The following is a 19,347-nucleotide window of genomic DNA, read 5'->3' on the forward strand; positions in this document are numbered from 1 at the left end:
TGCGTGGATTCAGAGTTTTCCTAGGTTATGATGTTGGGGAAGTTGTGATTGATGAGCCTAGGTTGATTAACTGAGGAGCATACGAGAAGGTATGGGGAAAAGTTTAGCAGATAGAAAGAATGGCATATGCAGCGACTCAGAGACTGTGTGGTGCTGAAATCAGGTATGGATTCAGCTTAAACCAACTGTACTCCAATGAACTCATGCATAAGGTGAAAGCTCAGACATGAAGGGATCCAAGTCTGCTTTACCTGTCCTGTTCTTTCGTGTAGCAATCCTCTTTTGGTTCACAACTCGGAACACATAAAGAGCAGATGAAGGGAGGTACACGGTAGAGATTCTGGCTTTTATTGCAATACTAACAACCTCAAGCTCTCAGTGCTTGGGTCAATCAAGGTTTATCTATTGCTCAAGTTTTATGTCCACCTTGGGTAGGCAGAAAGGGAGCTTTCATTCTTTATTGGTACTCAGTGATTCTGGCTGGCAGAGGCTTTACTGTTACGGAAAAGAGCACATGCCAAGTAATTAACCAGCTCTGAGAACTTCTCTCTAGAAGTGCTGCACCTTTCACTGGTCAAAGCAAGTCAAGGGCAATGCTTAACCTCAAACTACAGCAGGGTGGAGCAAGCCTAACATGAGCCTGGTAAGTAGAAAGCTAGAAATATTTGGTGAGTGCTATAGTCTGAATATTCAGGTTCCCCTAAAATTCATATGTTGACCCCGAGTCACCCATCTGATGGTATCAGGAAGTGGGGTCTGTTTGATGATTAGAATGGGATTAGCACCCCTATAAAATAGGCCTAACAAAACTGCCTTATCCCTGTTCCACCATGTGAGGAGATGCCACTATCTATAAGAAAGAGGAACCTCCCCAGATAGCAAATCTGCCCATGTCTTGATCTTGGACTTCCCAGTTTAGGGAACTGCAAGAAGTAAATTTCTATTATTTATAAGCAACCAGTCTATGTTGCTTTATTATAGCAGCCTGAATGGAGCAACAGTAGTGATCACCACAGAGATGAACCTTTATCAGCTCTGTCAGTCTATGGAAAGAGCACATTACTGGTGCTCTCACTGCAACTAGCTTGTTTCTAACCTTCCCTTAATTCCAACAATTTGTCATTGCACAGGTGAGTGTGTGTGGATGGCGACACTGTAGTGGGGTCATAGCGTGCAGAGAGGAAGTTGGAAGGTGTTTACTAAGAGGTGGTATAGTGGATAAAATTCTGCTTCCAGTCTTTGAGTTTTTCATCTACTTTCTGGAAGAAGGAAAAGGGTAATAGGTCCTTAATATTATTTTCTAATTGTCTGTTGAATTTTTAATTGAATCTATCTTTATTTAATTTTCAAGAGCTCCTGATTCTTTAGTGTACTGGTCTTATTTTATGAATACAATATAGTCTTTTATTTCTCTCAATATGTTAATTACAGTGTTTCTTTCATGTGCTTATTTTTCCACCACTTTGTTTTTAACCACTCTTTTTTTCTTTATTTGATTCTATTTTGTTTTGCTCTGTCTCTATCTTCCATACCAGAGACTTTCATCAAATATCAGGCCTTCTTTAGCTGTCATATATATTTAAAAGTGAGGCTCAAAAAAACCCCATTTGGAAGCATGAGTGTGACTTATTAATTTGTGAATTTCACTGCATGTTTGCTAGTGTGGTATCATATTTTTAGTCGGGGAAATATCCAAATACCTGTGTCTCTAGTTCAGAAGTTCTTAAACTTTTTGGTGTCATGGCAGCCTGATAACGTCTAGAATTCTGTTTTAGAATTATGTCCTTAAATGCATGAAACCAATTAGATGACAGTCTGGTTATCAAACTAGTAAACCATTAAATTTGTGATATAGTGATATGTGCTTTTTATTAATGCACCATCTAATACACTTTAAAGTTGTATCTAATAACTACGGTAATTTTGAAACAATGATGAGTGAAAATGCAATTTGGAGAATGTGTTAAGAAAACAATTGTGATTTTTATTGGTCACGAAGTCACAGGTACTGATTACACTACGATGGTTTGTTGCCTATATTCAGAGATGACAGAAATGCTAACTTTCAGAGGTTAGTTTAAAATAAAAATAAATTATTGTCCTCATTAAAGTTCACAGATCCACTGGTTAAAAATTCCTGCTGTAAGGATTTACCTCTGGGTGAATGGATTTCTCTAGAAAGCAGTTCACCCATCACCAACCTTAAGTATGTAACTGGCTGTGAGCCTTTCATGAGCCAAGTAGGGGACACATCTCTCTTTAGTGGGAAGATTTTCCCATAATCCCTCTGATTTCAGCACAGTAACTCACACTCTGACCTCAAATATATTTATTTGCTGTCTTCCAAATTCAAAGACTTTCTGATAAAACCTCTCCAAAAATAGACCCTAGGTTTCCTCTTGATGCATTAGGGAGAGAGAATATGAGAAATCTAACTCCTATTTGAAATATCTTTAATCCATACTCCCGTTTTCATTCCCATTTTTGCACACCTGCCTTTAAAGCAGCAGTTGTCTCCAATCCCTGAGGATTTCTGTAGCTTTGTGTCGAAATGATTAGCTTTTTGGCATTCTGCCTCAACATACTTAGATCTCTATGTTCTCTTGTTTAAAACAGTTCCCAGTGGTTAAATTATTTCCCAGATTTCAAAATGTTGCTTCTTTTGTCTGGTATCTTCTTTTTGTCCTTGTGAGGTTTTTTTTCCCCTAAGTTCCTTTTCTGTCATTGCTTTGTAAAGACTCAGGAGGAAGTACAGATAGACATTTGCATTCAACCTATGTTATTTAACCAGAAGCTTTAATGTATTCATAAGCAGCATTTAAATATGTTTGGGTTCATATTTTTTCCCTCTCATAATAGCATATCTCCTTTTCTCTGATTTAATATAAAAGTAAGAGGAAATACAAGGTTGATGTGCAATGTCACGTTCAGGAAGCATCTTTTTTGTGTTTTAAGGAAATCATTTCTTAAAATAACTTTTCTCAGACTCTCTCTAGATGATTTTAGCCTTTCTGTTTAAGATATTAGACTATGAATTCTTCAAAAGGATGTACATAGCTTCTATTTTGGTAGAATGGTAGAAGTGTAATAGCTTTTATTAGTATAACCCTACCACAGATCACAACTGCAAGCTCTTAAGAAAATATAAAAACTCCCTGAAATCCCTGGAAAGAAACCCAAAGCCAGCATAAATTGGAAGTGAATCAAAACCGGGAAGAAGGAAATGGAGCTGAGTGAGTGTTCCATTGATACAGCTTTTTGGCTAAAGGCATGCCCCAATCAGAAAAAGCAAGTTAGCTAAATCCTGAACAGAAACTCTTGCAGCGTACTGGTTTTAAGAACCAGAGGAAAGAGTTTGGAACTACGATAGCTGATGGAAAGTGAGAGGGGAAATCAGGGAAAGGAGAAACTATGCAGAGCAGAGCATCATATTTTGCACATAAACTCTGCAGAAAATCTTAGGATGACCTCTGCACTATGCGTGCCTGGGGCATACTCCCAGCAGCCCATCTAAGGCTAAAAAGAACTGAACAAAGATTTTAGAAGTTACCCACTGCAGGAGTGACACAAAGTGGATTTGGGTCCATCTAAATTAACTACAAATAAAACAGACAAATAAAATCAACACTCAGAGAAATAACAGAATCCAGTCTCTGCAGTGTATTTTTAAAAAAATGTCCAGGGTGTAATCCCAAATTACTCCATACATAATCAAGAGGAAAGGCAGTTAAAGAAACCGATCCTGAAATGAACCAGATGTTAGAATTGGCTAGCATGGATTTTAATGTAGCTACTATAAAACTATGCTCAAGGGTATAAACTAAAATATTTTTGTGATGAATGGATATACAGAAAATCTCAGCAGAGAGATTGCAACTATGAAAAAGAACCAAATGGAAATTCTAGAAATGAGGAATAAAATATCTGAAACAAAATAAAATTCATTTGTATGGGCTTAATAAGATGTTAGGGTGAAAGAAGAGTCAGTGACTTGGAAGATAATCAAAGCTATACAATCTAGAGAACAGAGAAAAAATATTTTAAAAACTAGAATCTCAGTGATTGTGGGGATATATCAAAATCTAATGCATGTGGAGTTTTAGAAGGAGATGAGAGGCAGGAACAGGTAAAACCCAACATCTGAAGAAAGAATGTATAAAAATTACCCCATTTGACAGACTCAAAAACCTCAGGTATCCTATGTAGTATAAAGAGAGAAAAGACACCTTGAAAATATCGCAATTCAATTGATAAATACAAAAAATAAAGAGAATCTTGAAAGCATCCAGAGAAAAAAGACAGATTACATATATAAGAACAAAAATACAAATCACCACTGACATCGCAGCAGAAACAATGTGGCCGGAAAACAGTGTAATGACATCTTTAAAAGGGCCACATGAAAGCAACACACTGTAAACCTAAAATTCTATGTGAAGCAAAAATAGCTTTCAGAAATAAAGATGACATAAAGGCATTTCAGATGAACAAAAACCTTGGTAACTCTTCTCAAGTAGACTTGCCCTACGAGAAAAGCTAACAGAAGTTCTTCATGCAAAAGGGGAATGAGATCAGATAAAAATTCAGATTTAAATTTCCTTAAAGTAGTTATGATTGTTTAAAATGAAAATAATAGTATGCATAGTGTATTATGCAATAAACATGAAAATACCTAATAAATTACAGGAGGTAAAAGATCTATAGGATTGCAGTTATTACATTTTATGAGAAGGGGTAGAAAAATTAAGGGTGCATATTGCAATCTTTAGGGCACCACTGAAATAATAAAACAAAGAGGTAAGCTAAAAAGCCAAGACAAACATTAAAACGGAATTCTAAAAGGAGTTTCAATTAACTCAAAAGTAGCAGGAGAGGAGCATGAAGGAAACACAAAACAAGTGGGACAAACAGAAAAGATGAGAGTAAACTGAAAGCCCTAAATCCCTCCACATCAATAGGAAACGAAGGCAGAGATTGTCAGAATTACTTAAAAAGCATGAACTATTTGTTGTCTACATGAAAGATACTTTGAATACAAAGATTCAAGCAGATGCCCTCCAAATACAGAGACTCCCTTAAAGGCAGGGAAGATATATTATTATACCATGCAACATACAAGCAGCATAAGAAATAAGAAGGCGGGTGGGGGGATGGGTGGGGGTGGGAGACAGAGAGAGAGAAAAGAATTTAAAATTTGAAAATTAATCAATATATTTAACCTTACAAGAGAGCTAAACATGCAATCATTTCAACAGATGCAAAAAGTGTTTGATTAAATTCAACTTCCATTCATTATAGAACTCTCAGCAAATGAGGAACAAAAGAAATTTCCTCAATCCGATAAAGAGAATCAATGAAAAACATTATAATTGTTGTCATACTTAATTGTTTTTTTCCTATGTTCCAGAACAAGGCAAAGATATCTACTCCAACAAGTTCTATTCAATATTTCTAGGGAAATAAAGTAAAAACCAAAAGGTATACAGAGCAGAAAGAAGTAAAACTCTCTATTTGCAGATAACATTTTTTACATAGAAAATCCTAATCAATGTATAAAATAATTACTTGAAGTACAAAGTGAATTTAGTAACGTTGTTATATATGCTATCAATACACTAACACCAATTGTATTTTCATACTCTATAGCAGCAAACAACTAGTAAACAAAATTAATAACAATTCCATGTATTAGAGTGTTAAGAAACAAATTCCTATTTAGGAATACATTTAACAAAGGTAAGGACTGAATCACATGTACCTTCATTTTCACAATGTTTAGCACAATGCCTAAAAAATGATATATTCAACATAATTTTTTGAAAAGCTAAAGAATGTTTGTCTGCTATAAAAAGATTCAAGTTAAAGTCTTTAAAATTCCTCAGCAAACTAACACGGGAACAGAAAACCAAACGCTGAATGTTCTCACTTATAAGTTGGAGCTGAACGAGAACACAGGGACACAGGGAGGGGGACAGCACACCCTAGGGCTTATTGGGGGATTGGTGGTGTCATTTATTATTGGCTAATTAAAGTATTAGCAAAAAATTGCTAATATTTTTCCTATTAGCAATAGGAAAAATAGCTAATGTATGCTGGACTTAATACCTAAGTGATGGGTTGACAGGTGCAGCAAACCACCATGGCACATGTTTACCTATGTAACAAACCTGCACACATACCCCAGAACTTAAAATAAAAATAAAAATTAAAAAAAACTTATGATATTCAATTCAGTGGAGAAAGAGACGGTAAAATAATCTTTTTCAAGAAAAAAATTGTAAGTTGTTTTTTCCTTCATCTATCTGTCCAGGTTTAAGTGCAGCAGGGCTCAAACAATAGCACCCACATGTCAGGGGCCTGGGTTCCTTTCCTTCTGCACTGGGACCTGTCCTGCTCTGGCACTCCAGTCAAAGCAAGTACTGATGTTGCACAAAATCACCTCTGCTCACACACCATTGGCTGAAGTTAGTTAAATGGTCACATATAGCCGGGTGCGGAGGCTCAAGTCTGTAATCCCAGCACTTTGGAGGCCGAGGCAGGTGGATCACGTGAGGTCCAGAGTTCTAGAACAGCCTCACCAACAAAGTGAAACCCTGTCTCTACTAAAAAATACAAAATTAGGGCGTGGTGGCAACTTCTGTAATCCCAGCGACTCAGGAGGCTGAGGCAGGAGAATCCCGTGAGCCTGGGAGGTAGAGGTTGCAGTGAGCCAAGAGCACACCACTGCACTCCAGCCTGGGCGACAGAGTGAGACTCCATCTCAAAAAATAAAAATAAAAATAAAAAATAAAATGGTCACACACAACTGTAAGGAGGGCTAGGATTGTAGTGCTTACCCTGGAAAGCCATTGTGCTCTATTAAATTTCTATTCATGTTAGATAAGGGAGATTAAATATTAGAAGACAACTTGTCACTAACACACCATTTCTGTCTGACAGATACAATCAAGAGGAATTTTTTATGATTCTTAAGGCTAAAACACTTTGAGATCATTAATGAATTTAAAGCTCACTTCTACTAATCTACCCACCAGGACACAGGAAAACTGTTCAGCTGCTGTTTTTATTTACTTGAATTCTGTACAAATAATCACTTTTGGTCATCAAAACCCTAAAACATGAATGTATGAGACTTGCTGTTAAATGCAGAGCACTTAGAAAACAAAACACCAACACTGACCAGGATTTATGAATCACATGTTAAAACCGAAATTGTAGAATAAAGATTTATGCCTGATCAAATTATAGATTTTAAGCATACTGACTCATAAATCACTCACCTGAATCCCAAGGGCAGTAAAAGGATTTATAAATCAAAACTTATTTAGGATTTATTAGCTAAATGTCTACATTAAGAATGCCAGTTTATAAATCTCCTTTGACTTACAAAACTAAATTTCATAAACTCTGCAGTCAGAATTCATCTCTAATGATACTTTTGAAGGGTATACACTGATGCATTCTGGTGACACTGAAGAGATATTGACTAATACAATTATCTTTCCTCTGATAACATCAGAGGAAAGATAATTATATTAAAATTCTTAAACATTATTTAAATAAATTTTAAAGGATGATCTTAGAAAAAATAACATTTATTTCTATATTTATGTATTGTGGATATATGGGTTTAAATATTTAAATAATAAGATAGGTTGAGAGCGGTGGCTCACGCTTGTAATCCCAGCACTTTGGGATGTTGAGGTGGAGCCTAGGAGTTCTGGACCAGCCTAGACAAAGAAACTGTGATTTCACCACTGCACTCCAGCCTGGGCAACAGAGTGAGACCCTGTCTTAACAACAACAACAACAACAAAAGAGTAAGATAAATTATCATTTGAGTATAAAATGACATGTAAAGGATAATTTACCTAAACACCCAAATAATTTCAGAGTAGGTTAAATGTTTCAGAACACATTAAATGACAAAATTTTTCTACTAGGTATACCAGTCCCTTTAAAATTCCTAATTTGATAAATATATTAAATTTTTATTAAAATTATATAATGTATTTTATTACAAATGCAAAATATTTGTGTTACTTTGAACTATTTTATTTTTTAAGTTCAGTTTTCTCATTTATCATTGCCTGTTTAGAGTCTCTGGATTTGCCTCCCACTTGGTAGAATGAAATTGTTGTACATATTCAGGTGGCTGACTTAGTCATTTTGTTCTGTTCTCTACTCAGATGTCACCTCTTTGGGGCTTCTTCTGTGTTCATCCCTGACCACCCAGTGGAAAGTAGCATCCCCTTCACTCTATCCTTCAGGCTTCTTCATTTTCTTTTCTCACAGAAAGATAATAATAAGCAACGCGAATGTTGAATTCCAAGGTGGCAAAGTTAATGAGTGCCAGCACAGGCAAACAGTTGCACTGTGTAAGGTTTCTACCTTCCAGTTAGTAAGATGCTTATTCTTAATTAAATAAGATAGTTTACACTATCCACTTCTCAATAATTGAGAGATTAAACAGATAATTTATACTAATTTAAATAAGCACATAAATACGGTGTTTTCTTAGGTGAGACATGGATCTTGCTGTCCAGGTTGGATATCAGAGATTTCTGAAGCAAAATAAATGAAGAAATTGTTTGTAACTTTCAAAACAAAATTCAAGTTCAGTAAATGTAACAGGAGAACTATGATCTGTTTAGTTGTAAATCTTGAGGAAAAAGTTATGGTAATATTTCTGTGATCTTTAATTCTCTTAAGATTTTCTCAAAATGCAGTTTAAAAAAACAAAATAGAACATGTAATTATATTTTAAAGAGATCTTTCTATTATTGAGCCAGTTTGGTTACATATATCCCTTTCTCTTCATGGTGAGAGCCAATAATTATAATAATAACAATAACAAATGATTCTGCTATAACATGATGTATGAACTCCTGAAAATGACAAAACAAAAACAAAAGTTCTATAATATAATAAATTAAAAATAATAGGAGTTATAGGAAAGACATATTTGAGGCAGACCAGTTAAAATCCATGCAACTTGTTAGTTGTGGATTTGTATTTCCAGAGTCAGTGGCAGGTTTGTATTTCCTCAAGTCTGAAGCCTGTAAAATTGTGGGGACCCTCTTTAAGAAAAGAGATTAACTGCCTGCCATAACTCAGCAGGGTACATTCTTACATGCATTGCAATATTTTCTTGGTTGCAAATTTTTTGAGCTCCTTTTCATGTGACTACAACTTTGTAGTATCTTTTTCCAAACAGAGAAGAGAAAGATAACATAGTGTTTCCTCTAACATGATGGATTGTAGTTGGCTTTTGGGTACTCTTGGTTTAAAAAATTCTGTTAGCCTCACAGCATGTTAGTGGTGATGTGTAAATATAAAGAATTGTTAGCAAATTTGAGAAAACTTCTATTAGATTTCTTTCAAATACAAGCAGTAATATTGTATTTGGAAGAACTGGGCCACAGATTCTCTTCTGGCTCCTATTCTGAAACTTTGTTTCTTCATCACCACCTATACACTTCCATTCTGCTTAGCTATAGGAGTCACTTTGCTCACACAGTCATGTTGCCATCTGACCTTGCTTTGCCTCTAGGCATCGGAATACCGAATGAGTTGGTGCAGTGGGCTGTTGATCATACTTGGCAGCTATTCCTATATTTGAATTGCCAGCAATAATTTAAATATATATGGGAGTGATTATGACCTACCTATGTACTAAACGCAGACTGAATTTACTCACAATTCCACTTCCCCCAACTGGAATCTCCAAATGTTGCAGTCATTTTAAAGCCTCTAGGGAGAGAAAATTGAAGTAGAAAGAGACCCCAGTCTTGAAAGAGATAATTTAAGTATCTTACTTTTGCAAGTCCTTCATAATGCATGACCTAAGAGGGAATGCACCCTCTTAGGTGTAAGGAAGAAGCCCACACAAGACAGGAACCCAAGAGAAAAAGCTTTATTAACGTCTCAATAGATTCTACTCTGCTTACAGCACCACAGCAACAATGATGGCTATGTCAGGAAATAACCTGCCCAGCTCAGGGAGGAAGTTCATTGTGGCTCAATGCTGCTTCAGAGGACATTTAAAAGGCACAAAAACAACTCAGTGGAAATGCCAGCTTCCCAGCATCTAGACAATGAAGGTGGAAGTGGGCCCTGAGCACAGGAGGAAGTGTGACTTGCCGGAAGTCAAGAGCTGAGCAAGGTTGAAGGTTCATTTTTCTGGCTAGGGAGCCAGGGTGCAAGGACTCATTTTTATTTTTCTTAAAATCAAACACAGAGGGGTCCCGGTTGTGCAATGTTTCAGGCTCAGAAAGGGATCCCCTGAAACATGGTGTTTTGACATACTGAACTGAAGAAGCCTCAAGGACGCTTTGACCTTTTCCCCACTCTTGTCTCTCAATCTCCTGTCTCTCCCCAAGCACAGGATGAAGTTGGTCCCTGAAGTTCCCTAACCTGGCTAAAGTCCAGACTCACCAAAGAACAAAAACAATTACCTATGGTCCCCTCCCTGATGTTTCATTAACTGAAGTCATATGGGAAGAACAAAGACTGAAGTCTGTCAACACACCTGGACAGACTTTTGTCACGAACCCATTGTCTGTTCTGTGGACCCCAGATACTTTGTCCCAGGCCATTGTGTGTTCTTCAAGCCCATTTAATTTGCCTAAAAACCATTTACTATTCCCCTAAAACGATCTATACTTCCCCATCTCCCTTACTCCTGAAAAGAAGAGTATATAACCATCTGTACCACAATGTGTGGTAGTGCAATCATTCTATGATTCTCTTCGATTTGCATTAATAATTTTGTATGCCATTTCTCCTATTAATGTGACTTTTGTCAGAAGATTTTCAACGAATCTTCAGAGGGCAAAGGAAAAGCTTATCCTGGTCCCTTAGAGCAGCATTCAGGCTAAGGGTTTTGTCCCTTTCGGCTGAAAGCTGTAATTCTATTTCCACTTTTTTTTCCTTCTTTTTTTGGCTCCCATTCCCAAGGAAAACTTGTTTTCAACCAATACAACTTCCCTGTTATACTAATAGCATTCCCTGGTTTACCCATCATGTATGAGTAATGAAAACATACATTAGAGAAGAATAGAAGGTAGCTAAAAATTACTGACTGCCAGCTGCTGTTCTAAGTGGTTCATAAGTATTAACTCACTTAAACCTCGTAGCAACGTATGGGGCAGATTCTACTGTTAACACTATTTTACATCTATTATATCACACTCTTTTATCACTTATTTTTGGCAGAGGCAAAGCTTTGTAAATTTGTTTTCGGTCTTACTGAGAACCCATGGGTTTCCCTTATCTATTCAATCACTTTGATCAAACAAAAATGAATTTTATAGCGTATTGTTTTCAATATTTCTGAATATATTTACCATGGTAATTTAAAATAACCCTTTACTTAGGTCTATATAAGTGCAAAGAAGTTACAGTTTATGAAATGATGGTTTGATTATATCTCTTAATTGATAAATAAGATAATAGGAATACACAGTAAAATGTTTTTTTGGTAAGGTTTATTTATTTGTCTAATTATTATTTTTTTTTAAGAGAAAGGGTCTTGCTCTGTGCCCAGGATAGAGTGCAGTGGCATGAGCATGGCTTATTGCAGCCTCGAACTCCTGGGTTCAACCAATTCTCCTGCCTCAGCCTCCTGAGTAGCTGAGATCACAGGCATGTGTCATCACATCTGGCTAATTTTTTCACTTTTTATAGAGTTGAAGTCTTGCTGTGTTGTCCGGGTTGGTCTTAAAAACTTCTAGCCTCAAGCTAACCTCCCACATCAACATCCCAAAATGCTGGGATTACAGGCGTAAGCCACCAAGCCCAGCCGGTGTGGTTTATGTGATCCAACGGCTATTTGTTCCAGAATCTCCTAGTGAGGGATAATTAATAATAACATAGATTTTCTACCCCCATTTTGCACCCGTTGAATCTGAATTTCTAGATTAGATTCTGGGAAAGTATTATTTTTAGAAAGCACTTCTAGGTGATTTTAGTGCGTACTAAAGTTTGAGAATCTCTAATTTAAACTAATTTAAATTCTGTGAAATCTCTACTTTTCACTGAATAGACATAATTAAGGTCTAGTGTTTACAACGGCAAGACATTTAAAAGCTTGAATGCGATGTAAGGAAGGAATACGTATGATAAATATGTTTTTGTTCCTTGTATGCAAATATAGGCTTAAAAGTGTTGTTTGAAACAAATGATGCAGTAAAGGAAAAAAGAAAAAGAAACTATAAGTTTTGCAGATCTTTAAATCAGACCATTGACTAATTGAAACACATAGGGGTTAGTCTTCCTAGAGGAATAATCTGAAAAACAGAGCAGGTTTTACTGGCTTAGGATAAATCGCTCCAGGATAAACACTTTTCCTTCATGTACTACTTTCTTCCTGTACCCAGAAAAAAATAAATTTTGGGGTTCTGCAGTTCGATGTGAGTACTCCCTTCTCATAAATATTTAGACTAGAAGAAAAGAGCCAGGATCATTCTTTTAAAAAGTTTAATGAATTTTTTAAAATGTATGAACATAACTGGGAAGCCTGCCAGCGATTAAAGAGTGTTCATTTTAATATTACATTCCTTTCCCTTCCCAAATTCTTTCCCACTCCTCACAGGACTGTATATTTCTCTTGATAAACCTAATTTAAATGAATTATTTCAGTCATTTTTATCACAAAATTTAATTTTCAACATTCTTAATTTTCTATTTCTGTGTCTTTGTTTTCACATCATGTCACCTACAGGGGACACTCTATATGCTGTATATTAAATTTATATTTCTACCGTGGTTGCAATGGGTATTTGATACACTACAGGAAAGTAGAGTGTGGGCCAGATCCTCAAAGATCTCAAATTCTAATTGAGGTGTTTATACACGTACAGGGACTGTCAAGTTTCTAAATGGTTTAGAATTACAGTAGAGTAAAGCTAAGCTTCTATGGTATTATTTGTAATCCACTGACACAACTCATAAATAAAATTTAAGAAGAATAAGAAAAAAACACAAATAGCTTCCTTTTACCCTGTATGTAAGTCAATATAAACAGATGGTTCTTTTTCCCTTCTCAGGTGACTTTTAAAAAATTACAGGCATACCTCATTTTATGGTGCTTCACTTTATTGACTTTCAAAGATATTAGATTATTTATGAATAGAGATCTGTGGCAACCCTTCATTGAGCAGGTCTACTGGCAGTTTTTCCAACAGCATATGCTCACTTTGTGTTTCTGTGTTACATTTCGGTAATTTTCATAATATTTCAAACTTTTAAATTATATCTCTTTTTCATGCTATCTGTTGTGATTGTGATCAGTGATCTTTGATGATGTTACTATTGTAATTATTTTGGGGCACCACAAACTGCACCTCTATAAGACGGTGAACTTAATTGATAAATACTGTGTGTGTTCTGACTGCTCCACTGGCCAGCCGTTCCCAATCTTTCTCTCTCCCCTCAAGCTTCCCTATTCCCGGAAACACAACAATATTGAAATTAGGCCAGTTAATAACTATACAATGGCCTCTAAGTGTTAAAATAAAAGGAAGTGTAAAATGTTTCTCACTTTAAATCAAAAGCTAGAAATGATTAAGCTTAGTGAGGAAGGCAAGTTGAAAGCTGAGACAAGTCAAAAGCTGACTCCTGCATCAGAGAGCCAAGTTGTGCAAGCAAAGGAAAAGTTCTTGAAGGAAATTAAAAGTGCTACTCCGGTGAACACACGAATGATAAGAAAGCAAAAGTGATCTGGATAGAAGATCAAAGGAGCCACAACATTCCCTTAAGTAAAAGTCTAATCCGGAGCAAGGCCTTAACTCTCTGCAGTTTTGTGAAGGTTGACAGAGGTAAGGAAACTGCAGAAGGAAAGTTAAATGCTACAAGAGTTGGTTCATGAGGTTTAAGGATAGAAGCCACCTCCATAAAGAAACATGCAACGCGAAACAGCAAATGCTGATGTAGAAACTGTGTCAAGTTTTCCAGAAGATCTAACTCAGATCATTGATAAACGCGGCTACATTAAACAATATATTTTCAGTGTAGATGAAACAGACTTCTGTTGGAAGAAGATACCATCTAGGACTTTCCTAGCTACAGTGTAAAAGTCAATGTCTGGCTTCAAAGCTTCAAAGGACAGGGTGACCCTCTTGTCTGAGGCTAACGTAGCTGCTGACTTCAAGTTGAAGCCACTGCTCATTGAATATTCTGAAAACTTAAGGATCCTTAAGAACTGTGCTAAATCTACTCTGCCTGTGCTCAACAAAGCCCATATGGCAGCATGTCTGTTTACAGTATGGTTCACTGAATATTTGAAGCTTATAACTGAGAACTACTGCTCAGGAAGAAAGATACTTTTCAAAGTATTACTGCTCTTTGACAATGGATCTGGTCACCCAAGAGCTCCGATGGAGATGTTCAAGGAGATTAATGCTGCTTTCATGTCTGCTAACCCAAAATCCATTCTGCACTACATGGATCACAGAGTAATTCTGACTTTCAAGTCTTTGTATTTAAGAACTATATTTTGTAAGTTTTGTATTTAAGAACTATATTTGTAAGAACTATTTTGTAAGTTTTGTATTTAAGAACTATATTTTTGTAACTATATTTTGTTTGGCTATAACTGCCAAACGTAGTTATTCCTGTGATGGATCTGGGCAAAGTAAATTGAAAACCTAGAAAAGATTCACCATTCTAGATGTCACTAAGAACATTGTAATTCATGGGAGGAGGTTAAATTATTAACATTAATAGAAGTTTGAAAGAAATTTATTCCAGCCCTCGTGGAGGACTTTGATGGGTTCAAGACTTTGGTAGAGGAAGTAACTCCAGGTATAGTGATAAATCAAGGGAACTAGAATTAACAGTGGAGACTGAAGATGTGACTGAATTGCTGCTGTCTTATAATAAAACTTGAAGAAATCAGGAGTTAATTCTTATGGATTAGCAAAAAAGTCATTTTGTGAGACGGAATCTACTCCTGGTGAAAATGCTGTGAACACTGTGGGAATGACAACAAAGGATTTAGAATATTACATAAACTTAGCCGATAAAGCAGCAGTAGGGTTTAGAAGGATTGATTCCAATTTTGAAAGAAGTTCTATGGTGGGTCAAATGCTACCAAAGAGCATTGCATGCTGTAGAGAAATCTTTCATGAAAGGAGGAGTCAACTGATATAGCCGACTTCATTGCTGTCTTATTTTTAAGAATTTTCAAAGCCACCCCAATTTTCAGCGACCACCACTTTGATCAGTCAGCAGCCATTAGCATCAAAGCAAGACCCTCTTCCAGCAAAAAATTACAACTTGTGTACATTGTTTTTTTTAGCCACAATGCTACTGCGTGCTTAATAGACTACAGTATAAACAACTTTTATAAATACCAAGAAACCAAAAAAGTCATGTGACTTGCCTCGTTGCCATATTTGGCTTATTTTGATGGTCCAGAACGGAACCTACAATGTCTGCAAGGTGTAACTGCGCTTTGTCAGCCACTCCTGCTTTCTTTTGGTTAATGTTTGCATGGCATATCTTTTTCCATCTTTTTACTTAACTTACCTATGTCAGTAGAGTTGAAGTGAATAGCATTTATTTGAGTCAGTTCAAAACAAAATCCGTTTGCTGTTTTTACTGGTGTGTTTAGACCATTAATGTAATTATTGATATGTTTGAATTTAGGTCTGTCATTTTATGATTTGCTTTCTGTTTGTTCCCTCTGTTTTTCATTCCTTTGATTCTCCTTTTCTGCCTTCTTTTCAGTTATAAGAATATTTATTAGTATCCATTTTAGTTTATCTACTATAATTTTGGCTTTCTTTCTCTGTAGTTTTTTATTGTTGTTTTTAGTGGACACTCTAGGGATTATAGAATATATACTTAATTTTTCATCATCACCTAGAATCAATTTTATATCATTTTAGCTGGAATATAGAAACCTTATCATCTTATAGATCCATTAACCTTTCCCCTCCTATGCTAGTCATGTTAAATATTACATCTAAACCATTAAATGTGCCATCATACAGCGTCATATGTTTTTGCATTAAATAGTCAGTTGCATTTTAACAAACTCAGCAGGAGAAAAATAGGCTACCGTATTTACCAACTAGTACTGCTAGTTGGGCAAGACTTTGATTTTCTTACCCTTCTTTTTCCTTTATGATATTCCAAGTTTTCTCTGGTATCATTTGCTTTTTTTCTGAAAAACTTGTACATCAGGTCTGCTGAAATAATATTTTCTTAACTTTTCTTAATTTAAGAATGTCCTTATTTTATCTCTATTCTTGGAGAATATTTTTTACTGGATATAGTTGACAATTCTGTTCTTTGGCACTTAAAAAATATGCCTTTTTCCTGATCTCAATGGTTTCTGATGAGAAAATGAAGTCATTCAAATCACAGCTCCCCTACAGGTAATGTATTATTTTTCTCTGGCTGCTTCCAAAATTTTTTTTCTTTAGCTTTTAACCAATTTGATTATGATATATCTGGGTGTGGATTTAATTGGGTTTATCCAGTTTGGAATTTCCTGAGTTTCTTAAATCTGTAAATTATTTCTTTCACCAACCTTGGGATTTTTGAGCCCCATACTCTTTCTCCTGTCTTCGGGGACTCTGATGGCATAGATGCCAGGCCCTGTCCACATTATGCTTGCTTACTTAGCCAGAACTAGAGGGCTTCTCCTGCAGCTCTGTTTGTCCATGTCGGGAAGCCCACTTATGTGTTTTGGACTGTGTTTAGTCCAGAGTCGGGTAAACAGAGGGAAAAATTTGGTAAACTCATGGCTAGTTGGTATTTCGAATTTTGGTCTTGTTCCCCAATCCACCTGCTACAATTTACTTCCCACAGTCCTGAAGTAGCTGCTTCATGCATTAGGTCCAGACTCCGTAGTTGTGCTCAGTAGGAGGCAGAGCAGGGAGTTTGCTTTCTCCAAGTTATTCAGAACTGGAATCAACCCTCCCAACTAAATACAATGAGACAAAAGCTATTTTACCATAAACACTAAGCAAAATATATAACATGTATATTAAGCTGGCGGTATAAAGCCGACAGGCTGAATAAAAAGAAACTCATTTTAAAATTGAAAGACCTCAGCTGATCCTCACTATGATCAATGACTTTTTATTTGGCGTGCCATCTGGCATTTATTTGATTCCACTGAAAATACATTCAATCTGGAGACTGGTGCAAATGTAGGTTGTGCACAATATCATCAGAGGCAAGTTGTAGCCCTTTTTATTCTTTTAAGTCTTACGAGCCTTGACTTAAATGGAGAGAACTGCTGATTAACACAGTTTTTTAAAAGAGCTTAATCAGGGGAATTCTCAACGGTTACATACAAAGGCACACTCAAGTCTATACAGCACTATGATCACTCTGCCAAAAGAACTGGCAGTTAGAACACCATCGTGTGCATTAATATTGACATATTATCAAAAGAGATGAACCATTGGAATTACTTAATGAATCATTTTTTAAAGCAAATCATTACCCACTGATTTTTGATATTATATATGTGATGTTTTTCTATAAATCAGGCTTATATATTTTTATTTAGATTCGACTTCCTAGTTTCTGAGTGGGTTTCTTCCTCTAATTCACAAGTCAGCATAGGGTAACATGGCAGACTTGTATATCTAATGTACATGACTTTTCAGGCTGTCTTATGCCTTTAGCAAACGCTGGGCAGCAGGACATCGTACTTAATTCACTGCCTTTGTAGTTATCAGACTGCAATCACATTTGATTAAGAGGGCCATTTATTTCACTCAAGGCCGAGAGTGCGCTCCTGGGGAGAAACAGGTGGCACTCTCCTGTTGATGAAGTCCAGACAGTCAGAGAGGGAGCCCTGTCACCAGAAGTGACACTCTGCAGCTCAGTCACCGACTTTCCAAATGACCTTGGAGAAGTCATTTTGCTCCCCATCATGTTTTATTTATTCTAAAAATTATGATTATGATTCTTTTTGACCACTATGTTGCTCAGGCTGGACTCAAACTCCTGGACTCAAGCAATCTTTCCACCTCAACCTTCCAAGTAGCTGGGATGACAGGCATGCATTTCCATGCCTGGCTTAAAACCTGGATGTTTTCAAAGCCCAGTGTTTTCATTAATGACAGGAAAAATTTGTAAAGCCCTTCTAAGTGCTTTTATCTATAAATATGTATGTCAGAGGGGCAAGTTACTATTACCTCTTAACACATTAACAAACTGAGGCTCAGTGACATTAGGAGATCAAAGTTCACACAGCATCAGGAGCCCAAGCCCGATTTTTCTGAATCCAAACATTTGTGGTCTTTCTCCTACAACTTCCTATCACTAAAACTACTGTTAATCAAGACTAGAATTACAAAGCATTGTTTCCTGTTTAATTCTACTTGGCAAAGGCCAAGAGGGTCCATTTACTTAATGAAAGAATGAATATTACTTGAGACCACAACCTCAAAGTAGAGTTTTCAGTATTTATTTGATAAACTTAAATTTTAATATATTTCTATGTGTAATACTTCGGAAGCTGATCCTACATTATGCCTGATGTTTGTTAAAAAAAAAAATGTTGTATCTACACAGTAGAGTTGGCCATTTGCAACCACAGGTAGCTCTGATTTTTTGCAAAATGCAGCGTAGAGAGATACAGTTTTGCTTATGTTTTTGACAGTGTGAATTTATACAGCAATATGTTGAAAGTAATTTGTCATGTTTTTTGTTTCTGTTTTTGTCAGATTTGTGCAAAGGCATAAATTTTTTTATTATCTGTAGGGCCTTTTTCTTCCTCTCCTTTCTGTAACCATGAATATTGAAACTAAAAATTCTCTTTTTTTCTGAGACACAGAGAGTTACTATTGGCTAAATAGCTGAGGCTTTCACCCATAGCACTTTCAGAGGGAATCCTATTACACTTTATGGGGTTATCATCGCCCTCTGAAATTTTCATTAGTTATGGGTGTGTACATCCTAACATCCTGCAGTTTGGAGACAGCTGGGAGACCCTGTGTTCTGGTTGCAGCTGCCCCTCAGAGGTCTTCCAATATAATGGAGTAAAAAATCACTGGGTGTGTGTCAGTCTTCCCTCCTCAACTTTATCAATAAAACATTTTCTCTCCAAAAATTATGAAAGTGAGTTGCACAGGAGCCTGTTGTCTTAACAGTCATAGGCTGGCAGATCATATTACCTCATTCATAGAGCACATTTAACCCAGAAACATGACGGGAGGTTAAATTATTATAATCAAATTGGCTTTTCAATTCTAGTCTCTCTCATCTGATTACAATTTATCATAAACAGTGTGATTAGAAAGTGGTGACTGCTTCTATCACTCCTTTTACTCTGTAATGACACCTAATCTGTATTCTATGAAAAGATATTATTTGAAA

General features: G+C 36.2%; 1 protein-coding gene and 1 long non-coding RNA gene across 2 annotated transcripts in view; one reads left to right on the plus strand and one right to left on the minus strand.

The window, feature by feature from the left end:
- Window positions 1-19,347, minus strand: part of CYYR1 (cysteine and tyrosine rich 1) — a 108,342-nt gene that overhangs the window by 71,571 nt on the left and 17,424 nt on the right.
- The window catches only part of LOC135276389 (uncharacterized), a 248,628-nt gene that overhangs the window by 1,227 nt on the left and 228,054 nt on the right, over window positions 1-19,347 (plus strand). The window lies entirely within an intron of this gene.

The sequence above is a fragment of the Aotus nancymaae genome, unplaced genomic scaffold (genome assembly GCF_030222135.1).
Source record: "Aotus nancymaae isolate 86718 unplaced genomic scaffold, 86718_ANA_hifiasm-v0.15.2.pri h1tg000022l_1, whole genome shotgun sequence".
NCBI lineage: Eukaryota > Metazoa > Chordata > Mammalia > Primates > Aotidae > Aotus > Aotus nancymaae.